The sequence below is a fragment of the Pelmatolapia mariae genome, linkage group LG10_11 (assembly GCF_036321145.2).
Source record: "Pelmatolapia mariae isolate MD_Pm_ZW linkage group LG10_11, Pm_UMD_F_2, whole genome shotgun sequence".
Taxonomy (NCBI): Eukaryota; Metazoa; Chordata; class Actinopteri; order Cichliformes; family Cichlidae; genus Pelmatolapia; species Pelmatolapia mariae.
Window position 1 is genome coordinate 34,127,656 of NC_086236.1, and position 11,344 is coordinate 34,138,999.

Below are 11,344 nucleotides of genomic sequence, written 5' to 3' on the forward strand. Positions count from 1 at the left end.
GGAAGACTGGTGATCTCTCCATATCAGTAACATCGGCAGGTTTCTAGTGCAGGAAGTAATAAATTCAGTGTCTGCACTGCAGGTTGCTTTCATGAGTATTTCTGTTTTTGTGGTGGGGGAATTTTTCCTCGTTCCAACGATGTAAACAAAAACATTCATTGTGCTTTCCGCAATGACTAGTAATCTTTTTGTCCTACTGTTCATTTACAGTACAGGAAAGGTTTTGTTTGGTTATGATTGTTTTGCAAGAAATACTTCAATCGCAGTGGGGTAGTCTTGATTAAAATGTTATATGAGAACTGTGGCACCATGTTTGACCAGATATTGGCATGTAGTCATCGCCAGACTGTCATCAAACATGTGAAGTTTGGGACAGACTGGACAAAGTACATTTTTAGAGATGAAAATCTTATGTCCAGTGGTAAATGATCAAAATTCCACCACAAACATGGCTTTGACGAAGATGTCCCTTTCTGAAGTAACCCCAAAAAGTTCCTGAAGTAACCAAATGGAATTTAACCAGTGACCTCTCACTTTGCAGGCGAATGTGTAAACAAGCGATGCCTGGAAAACACTAAAACTGTGCCAAAATGTCATTTTACATTCAAAATGACGGGGACTTCCAGACTTCCTCTTTGGATTGGGTTCACTGAATCTGTGTGTAATAAATGTCATACATGTATTTCAAGCTGTAAATAAGTTGTTAGAAGTTCATTAAAATTTCTTAAGTGGTGCTGTAGATCCATTTCCGCAGTGCCGGTGACTTTTTTTTTTTTTTAAAAAAGTACATTTTGACCTGATGTGAAGAATGCAAAAAATTTCATTAGTTTGGAAGCATGTTTGGTATATGATATACTTGCCTGACTAAGAATAATTTATTATTATTATTATTACTATTGTTATTGTACAATGGGGCCTTTCCCCTGTGAATGACCAGCTCCCAGCTAAAATGTGTATTTTGTGCCATTTATAAGGAAAGTGCTTTATCATACCTTAAACTGTGCAGGGTAAAAGCCTCAGTTGCTGGGAAAAGCACAGGTGTATTACAGTTTTTCTGAATTGCTAAAACACTAAACCCCGTTGTAAAAACTAAACTGTCAACTATGAAAACTCTTTCATCAAATCAATCCCACAGTTGCCAAAATCTTAAAACACTATTCATCTGGTTAGGACACCAATTGCAAAGCTCAGTCTCCCATTTACCAAAACTCTAAACACAAAACACACTTAGCAGTGTGGTGCACCTGTTGTCGTGTGAAGGCTGTGTGCAGTAGTGATGTCTCCTGTGTGTCGAAGCTTTGAAGCGTGTGTCGGTAATCTCGGGGTAGTTTTGTGAAGCGCGTATCGAGGCTTGCTTTGATTACGTATGCAGTGATGTTCGAGGCCTCGCGGGCAGTTCGTACCACATGACTGATTCAGGAACTGACTCGCCGGTTTGCGCCAGATTCTAAATAAATTGGGCAGCAAAACACAGCCGATTCCCATCACATTGTGTTGTGGAATTGGATTATGTCCCAGTTACATACTTACTGGAACATTTCTCCTTCGATGGAACTAGCAAGGAAGAGTAGATTTTCCCCTGTCTGGCAACATTTAGATCTCATCTCTCCTAATAAAGTATGCACACAGTAATAAATATCACAAATGATAAGTACCATAATATAAATCAACAACACCACAGATCTTATAATCTGATTTCTGTCTTTTAGTTTATTAAAAAGTGAAGCACCACACACTAGTTTGTGTCATTATCCAGATGTACATAAGCATGATTACACAGTTACACAATTATACCAAAACTCTGTCCTGATAGTTTCCACTTTCTCTTTTGTATCAGACATACTGAGACAGTATTTGGGATAAATAACTGTCAATAGAAAATTGTACTTAGTAGTCAGTATAATCTTTTCATAATATAAGTTTGCATATGATAGAATACTGCATGATGACCTCTTTATAACTCAGACTGTTTTGATTCACTGTGACCTGTTATCATGCAGGGAAGGAGCAGTACCTGCTAGATAAGAGCTTAATAAGCAGTTTCACTTTGTACCAGGTAGAGGAGCCTCTCCTGGCACACGCACACACGCGCGTGCACACACACACACACACACACACACACACACCCGCACATGCTCACGCATCAACATTCCACTGAACAAACGTATTCACTGTTGTATTACTCTTCTTGTGTATAAATAAAGACCAGGGCAGTGGCAGAGTGCGAGTCTCGGAGCCCTCACTCCAAGTGCGAGTGCTCTCTGGCTGCCCTTGCATGCAAGTAAAACTGTGTGTTTCTCCTCTCTGATTCTCAGCTGAAGAAGTGTCTTAGAGTACATCTCTTGACAATAACCATGAAAACAATTTATTTATTAAGTTTACACATCACATCATTATAATCATTGAGCCTATTTGACTTTAATCGTCCACTTGATGGCGCAGTAGAGCCAATGAATCGTCTCAATGCTTCGAACCATGAGTCGACCAGTTGGCTGGAAAGCTTCAGTTCATCACAAGGCTTCATCTCACCATCACTAATGAAAGCTCTTATAATTTGGCTGCTATTAGAGACCATCGATTTAGGCTCTCTTTGGTTACTACGTGGATCTTTTTTCAGACAAATTAATGGGAAAAAAAATATAATAAATGGAAAAACAGAGTACAAATGTGGACAGTTAACTGGATATTACAGCGCGATTTCAGTGCATAAATACATAAATACAGGTCTGAGACGTAAGTGGTGCAATATTGATAGAGCTCACATGACTCCCTCCTGTTCGTATCCCAGAAATCCACCAGGATTTTAGGGCCTCATATACTGCACAGGTCATCGGCACACCTGTGAGATTCAGGACGACATGCTAAGCAGTGCTGTGTCACCATCAATAATACACCATATTAATGCAAGGTACAATTACAGCTGGGCTCCACCACGTTTTATTTTAACAGAGGAAATAAAATATGCAGAGCTAGTTGAGTTGGTTGAAATTCAGTTGTTACTTCAAGAGAATTTCATAAAAAAATAATTGAAGATGAAATAGGTTATTAAAGCTGTCATCATTGCTTCAGTGCCATATTCTCTCTGCTGTAACTCAGATTTGAAGAGGGGTTGTTTAGGCAACAACTCAGAGCACTAACTATACGATCACGGCCGGTCACTTGGGTGATTTGTTATAAATGTGAAAACAGCTATGCAGGTTTAATGCGAGGTCAAGGTAACTTTATTTATACCCATAGGCAAGGTAAATTTGCTTTACAGAAAAATGATAGCATTTGGCATCCCTTCAAAAACACACATACCTAGTAAAAATATAAACCTCACTGTAGCATATAGTAATTTGTTTTGACTCAAAAACAGTTCTTATTTAATTCAGTGACAGCAACAGGGACAAAGCTGTTTTTATAACGCTTTGTCCTGCATTCGGAAACAGAAACCTCCATCCTGAGGAAAGAAGCTGAAATTCACCCCTTAGAGGATGGGAACCATTTCTAAGGATTGATAAAGCCATCCTCTGTACCTGCTTAGAGTACAGGGAGGCTAAACAAGACTGTGGCTCACCTATCAGACGACTGGACCATCTCACTATCTGATTCAGTGAGTGTTTCTCTGTGACAGAGGTCTGACCAAACCATGCCACCAAACAAAAGGATAAAACAGACTCAATAAAAGAACGATAAAACAAAGTTAAAATTTTTTGGTCAATGCGGAAATGAGCAAGTTTCCTAAGGCAATAGAGGTGCTGGTGACCCTTTTTACAAACTGATGTGCAATTCTGATCAAAGTTCAGTTTTTCATTGATTATGGTCCCAAGATATTTATATGATTGTACTTGCTCTATTTTCTGACCTTTAATTAAAGTGACTCCGTGCCCATTTTGTTGTTTCCTAAAACCAATCACCATATCTTTAGTTTTAGATATGTTCAACTGGAGATAAGACTCCTCACACCACTGAACAAAGTCATCAATGACTGGACCGTGGTTAGTTTCACCCTCTTTCAGTAAGCTGACAATAACAGAGTCATCTGCATATTTAATGATGGCCCTTGTTTTCATGTCTGCTCTGACACATGTTTGTATAGAGAATGAATAATAAGGGCGATAAGATGCAACCTTGAGGAGAACCTGTGGAGGAGAACACTGGGTCAGACAGAATCCCGTTTATTCTCACTCTTTGAGAATAAACGGGATTCTCAAGGAACTCTTTACTCAGTGTTTGGCATGGGTCCTAAATCAAGGAGGGGTAGTCTGTCAGTCACTGCATTGCTCACCTCCATGGGAAACTTGCCAAACTGGAAGTTATCAGAAACATTGGAGACAATACTGAATCCACCAGAGACAGCTGGGACAGGTCCTGGTCATTGCCATACAGAAAAGAACAGATTTATTTCAGTTCAGCTCAAATCAATAAGGTGAAGAAAAAACAGAGACTGCATCTTATGTGTTTTCTATTCTATTCTAGTAGTTTTACAATCCAATAACTACACAAACAATCATGGCAGTGAGGTGTGGAGGGCCAGGAGTGACAAAATGAATTAATTAAATATGCCATTAATTATTGAATTAAATGTTTAATTATTTAATTAAATGCCCATTCACTTCACTAGTGTTTGTAGTTGTTGTTGAGAAATGCCCACTGAAAGAATGGCCACCAGGGCAAGTGCCTGTAATCGGATTACAGTAACACGTTACTTGTAACGCATTACTGCCCATCTCTGTTGAGAGAACAAATAATGTAAATGAATAATAGTGTTCAAATTGTTCGTTAAAACTCTGCATATCTCAGAAAAAGTAAAAAAAAATTCAGCTTTCTTTACTCACTTCTTTACAATGCAGCCATTACAATCTTCTTTGATTGGTCGCTGCAGGATTGCCATTCTTCTCATGTTTAGTTTTTTTTTCCTATCAGTGTTTTAATTCCTTGAAATAAATTTTTCAAAGTCACTTTTTGCTTTCACTAGCTTGTTTTTAGTGTCTCACTTTTGGATCTTCTTTTTTTTTTTTTTTTTTTTTTTTTTTTTTTTTTAAACCTGTCCCGTTTGGTTCTTTTGCCATCAGAATTATTGTCTAAAGGCGAAGAAAGATGCCCAACGGATTTACTTTACCAAATGGACCATCCCAGCCTTGCCGTAATGGTCCATTTGATTTACCTTTTATTGTTTATTTTATTTTATTTTATTTTATTTTTTTTACTTGCTAGATACGGGACAGGGGAAAAGAAAAGGGAGAAAGAAAGAGGGGGGAAAAACAAAACAAAAAAAAACAAACAGCGGAGAAGAGGGACGGGGATAAAGGGCAAAAAACAAAAACCAGCAAAATAAGCAGACAAAAAATACATATATCGATCACCTGGATCACCTGTTGAGAAAGAAAAAAGAAAACAAGCAGAAGAAAACGAGAGTAATAGAATAAACAACATCACAATGATATATGGGAATATAACACTAAATACTTAATATTAAACATTATTGTGCAGCACGTAAGATCGACAGCGCACAGTGTGCTTTGAGGTAGGAGCCAAAAAGGGTGTAGTTTGTGTGTGCACCTGTGTGTACACCTGTGAGCATGAGCGCGCTTGTATTTAAAAGGTTCCTTAATGTAATGATCTGCTAGAGGGTGTGGGGGGCCACAGTCCCATCCTCCAGGGCATGAAGCAGGTATGGAGGAGATCAAAACTCCAGACATCCAGAGGCCCCCAGAACACAAGAGACCAAGGAAGACCAACAGAGGGGCAGCCGCGCCACTGTCCCAGAAAGAGCTGAGGAGAGTCCCAGATGAGGGATCACTCAGCAGCCGCGGAGCAGAAGCCAGGGGGGGTTGCAGTGACGTGCCCGTGAGCTCCGCCGGCAGCCAGCTGTGCCTGAGTGACCGAGCCCCAGGCCGAGAGGCCGAGGGCACCCCACCCCCGAAGTGGCCCGAGCGAGCCCCAGGTTCCAGGCCCGGATAAGCAGCCACCAAGGAGTGAGCCGGTGTGTACCCGGACGCCCACCCCCGGACACAAAGAACCACCAACGCATCGATGTCTGAGGGCGTCTGCCACCGGCAGGGGAAGTGGTGGGGGGAGATAGGCCTCCAAACCTTGGAGGGCCTGAGATGTCCCCAGAGAGGTGGCGTCTGATACCCAACCTGACATATAGACACAGACATACAGGCACACTCAAATACAAACATCCATTCCCACCCTCATGCTCTCATAGGCAATTACTCCACACTCAACCAACGTGGAGACAGACATAAAGAGACGCTGTACACACAATCACACTCCCCAAGCGTACTCTAAGAACCGGGTCTAGGTACCCTTGCCCCTGGAGGGGGAAACTGCACCCAGACCCAGGTGGTGTTACCCTTTTCCCTGCAGTGGGGAGAAGCAGACTGCCCCGACTCCGCAGCAGCAGGGAGGCCCCACACACCAGACCCCAGTCGGACGGCCAACTCCTCCTCCTAGCCCCCCCGCTCCAGCAGGCCGCAGAGACCGGGGGTGTGAGAAGACTCCAAACCTCCCTCTACCCGCTCATATGTAGTGTTGATGTATATGTGTTCTAAGGTGCAATTAAAACCCAGGAGGGCATGGAGCTACCTGCCAGAGAGCAGCAGGTAAGCGCATAGCCCCTCCTGATAGCCCTCAATGTCTACGTGTATTTAAAATTGAGAGGTGGGCAACGACGCCAGGGGTGCGGTGTACACCCTGATGGTAATTTGGAGTCCGTGTTGTGAGCCCACCCCCAAGATCCTATATGTATGTGTTATGAGAGTGTGAGTAATGTGAATGTCTAAGTTGTGAGATAAAATTGAGGCAGAGGCAGCCAGAAGGGGACAGAGGGGGGGGATGCCTCCTCTGCACCCTGGTGACACACCCCTACCCCAAGGCCCTGCATGTGTGGGTGATTGTGGTGGAGCGGGAAGAGGGAGGCAGCTGGAGATGGGGAGGGAAGAAAGGGAGGGGCAAGCTCCCCCGCTGACCCCAGTAGGCACCCCCATGCTCTGCAACCCGCCAGGGAAAGGGGGCCCAGGCCCATCCGGACCAGGGCCCAGTGCAGCAGCGCCGCCCGGCCCCACAGAGCCCGGGACAGCCCACCCGACCCCACTACAGAGAAAACTGCACCCACCCCATCATCCACTCATCTTCCAGACTACACAAGACAATAGACGCCCAGGCTGAGATCTTCCTCCACCTCTCCTATATCTCCCCCTCCTGCAGAGAGAATTCCTGAGGAGAGGAAAGCTCCTGCAAGATGTGACAACCTCCCCGACCAGTTGAAGAGTCCCCCAGGTGGCTCGATGCACCGGCAGCGCCCTGCGCCAGGACTGGGCCCCCATATACCCACCCGCCCACAACCCCAGCAACACACCAACCAGGACCCGAGCCCCCGAGGCCCGGCCAGGGCCCCAGCCCAGAGACGGAGCGCCCCCAGAACCTCACGGCTGTCCCGGACCCACCCAGGGGCAGCCAGGCTACCAGGTCAGTAACCCACGTCCATCAGCACAGACCCTCCCCTAGCCCCGCTGCACGCAGCCACGAGGAAACCGTCACCTAAGAGCCAACAGAGCCCTTAATTGGCCATGACCGCTACCCCGGGTTGAGCCCCCCAAGGAAGATGCTCCTGGGAACCCCCCGACGCCCTAAGCCTGTCCCTACCCCCACACCAATCACAACAGTGAAGGTGGGATCAAACTATGACCCCCCACCCCCACTAGGTGATGGAGCTGATCAAAGGAGCCCTTTTGGATCTTCTGAACTCACTCTGATTAAAGTTGTCATTGTACTAATGTTATTCATGTGCAGCTGACTTCACAGCTGTGTGTATTATTTTTTGCTTTTTTGCAACTTTTTGTAATATCTAAATGTTTAACCTGTTCAATAACATTATTACTATTCAATGATTATTATATATGATTATCACTTGGCTACGTGAACGTACATAAATCTGTTAAATCTCAGCGACACAAGCATGTCTTCATGCACACACACAGTTTCTACTCCCATTCATTCAGGTTTATACTTACACTTTTACAGGAAGAATGGACAGCCATCACTTTAAGGAAAAACAAAGAGAGAGAGAGAGATTATGAGTTCAGGGCAGGTCAGTTTTTATAGAAATGCGTAGATGTGTGTTGTACTTCCATTTGGCTTATTACTTTCTAATGCAGGGAAAAAAACATTGGCAAAGAAACACCTACTACATAAATAGTTTGATTTTAAGTTGCTCTTTTGAGTCCTCTCTATTGACTCTGGCATCCTGCTATTAACAGTTTCATGGTATTGCTTTTTTTGCTTTAAAAAAAAAAAAAAACTCACAGGGGGGTAGAATATGTCTGCGGTGCAGAGGTCCTTGGATCGCCTCTCCGTTGTCTTTGTTGACAGCAATGAAGGCAGTGAAAGAACTGCTCACTCCTGATTGGACACTGAGCTGCACCACCACCATCTTGCTGTCCTCTGAGCTCTCTCTCCTTCATCTCCAGGGAACGAATCAGAGTGTGAGCACCCAACCTGTGGACTGTTAATCTGCAGACAAGGAAGAAAACGTTTGCAGTTCTAATGTTTCCTATTTTTGCTACATTACACTGACTTTTCTGTTTTTCACTCCACTCTATCCTTTTCAGAGGTGGAGGCTAATCCACCACTTGGTTAAGACTCACAATGATAACATGATTGAAGACAGCGGTCTACAGAGGATTAAAATCAAAATGAAATGTGAAAACTTGCTTCAGAGTTGAAATATGCCATTAACTCTGTTATCAAAGTTAGAGCTTTAACAATATAAATGATGCAGGTATAACAAACCTTACTTGATATTACTGACACACACCTGAACTAGTTCGTCCTCTCTTCAGCTGCACTCAGTTAATTCAACTCAAAAATGTCAAATTCCAGCCATTTCCACTTACTACTGGTGTCCTCGGGGACCTCTACCATTTCTTATCTGGCTACTTCCAATTGGTCATCTCTCCTACACATTTAATATCAATTTTCTCTGTTATGTTGATGACACCAAACTCTACCCGTCTTTAATGTGAAATGTTTATGTGGGAAATAAACAAGTCAGCGGAGGTAGATGATGTTTTACCATTGTTGTTTCTAATGAACAGACACATGAAAACAATCGCCTGCCATCCCAAGTATGCTTATTTTAATTATAAGATAAAGTAAGAACCATCAGAAGATAAGACAGACACTACACATGCTTTGGCACCTCGTCAACAGTTTCTTCCTCCCCTTGAAAGTTGGCACCAGTACACATCCTCATTCCTAAGGCGTTCTCTCACTGCCCAAGATTGAGTTAAACAACCTGCTTAAAAAGTCCACCGCCCTCTCTCCTACACACCTCCATACCTCCACAGGTATGTCGTTTGGACCAAGCACCTCTCCACTCTTCATAGTTGCCCTTTTTTCATCCGTACTAATTCTTTGCACATTCTGATTTACTGTCACGGCCAAAGGGATGAGCCGTGTGGAGAAAATCAATCAGGATCCACGCGCAGGCACTCGCTGAGCTGTGAAGGTGGTTTATTGTAAAGTAAAGCACAAGGTGAAAAATGGCAAAACGGAACTAAAGATAATGTAAACTGGGAAAAACTAAACTACTAAACAGCAAACATGAACATGGAGGGTGAGCAGAGGGATAAGAAGGTAGATGGCAGGGAAAACACACAGAGAATACACAGGACACTTACAGACAGAACAGCGACTAGTACATGAATAGACACGACTTAAATACACACAGAAGAACACAGGGAGATTACACACAGGTGGGGAACACAGCTGGAAGTAATTGACAAGAAGAGACAGGGGAAGCAAAACTGAATTCACTCACATGAGACACGGACCTTCACAATAAAACAGGAAACAAGAAACAATTCACAAGGCCTTAAGCAGCTGCGGGCGCGCCTGCGGACGGTAATCACGATCACTGTCTAGCACAACACCTGGAGCTAAGGAGGCAAAACAATGGCATGAGTGCTGCTGTTTGACTGAGGAAGAATAAAGTAGTTGTGGTAAGACAATCACATGACCACTTAAAGACAAAGCAACAAGGTGATATATACCAGTTTATAAACTGTGTTGATAGGCCACGTAAAACCAGAGTCATGATAAACAATATATACGGTGTTTTTTCCTCAATAGTTTCCTCACATTTACTGTCTAAGGACAGCGCAGCAAGCACTCTCTGCTTACGAACAACAACAAAAAAAAAAAAACAGGGGAAGTTTTAGGAGTGACAGCGAGAGAGAGAGAGAGAGAGAGAGAGTTTTGAGATGTGAGAGATTTGTGACGTTTCGCGTGTTTGGAGTGTGTAGTTAATGTGTTGTCTTGTGTAGTTAGTGTGTAGTGTTGTGGATAGTTTTGTGTTGTGTGTCAGAACAATGAGGCGACTGCTGTCTCCAGGTAGAAACAGGAGTGATACACCTGCTGCTGTCAGACCTGCAGGTATCAGGCTGTGATGTTCTCCTTTGTAGTGGACAGAAATATTTGGAGTGGCACAAATAATTTGTGTTGCATCTTATTGAAGAACAGCTGATTGTTCTGTAAATAGTTTGAAATGGTTATTTAAAAAATCAAGGTAAAAGGTAAATGGATGCAAATAACTTTGTTGTTTGCAAAACTTGTGCATAGGATTTTAAAAGTGACAATTAATATTTGCATTTAAAGTTATGAAATATGATTCATTAAACATGTTTGTGGTTGTTACAGTAAAAAATATAACTTTTCTACTCTGATTTTATGTTTTTTGTCTGATTTTAGATCAATTGTGTTTTAATACAGTATGTCAAAATGAAAACATGACTGTAAATTCAGACACGTGAGGTTGTGCTGAAAACAATGATACCAAACAAGGCAAAGTAAACAGTTTTTAAAGGTAAAATGTGGAGGGAAAATCAAGAGTAGTTAAAAATGGCCAAAAAGTAACACAATAGTTACTTTTCAAGAAGTTAATTACTTTTAGAATATTGTAACTCAGTTACTTTTTTGAAGAAGTAACTAGTAACTATAACTAATTACTTTTTCAAAGTAACTTGCCCAACACTGCTGATTGTAGGGTTCCCCACCTCATGAATCCCACTGTAACCTCTGCCCTACTCATTTTCCTGTTTAGAGGCAAACTCACCCTCTACAATGTAGGCAACAGAACATTTAGATTTCTTTAATTGTACTTTTCATCTGCTGCTGTTTTATTTTACTGATTCAAGCTGAACACATTTAGTAGAATCAAAATTTAGACTGAAGTCAAGCTTGTAATCCCATTAATTTAAATGATTTTATTATTACATTAATATAGCACAAGGTTCAGTTAGCTTTGGAGAAAAATAAGTGGTAGAAATGTCGCCCAAAGAGCTACTTTTTTATT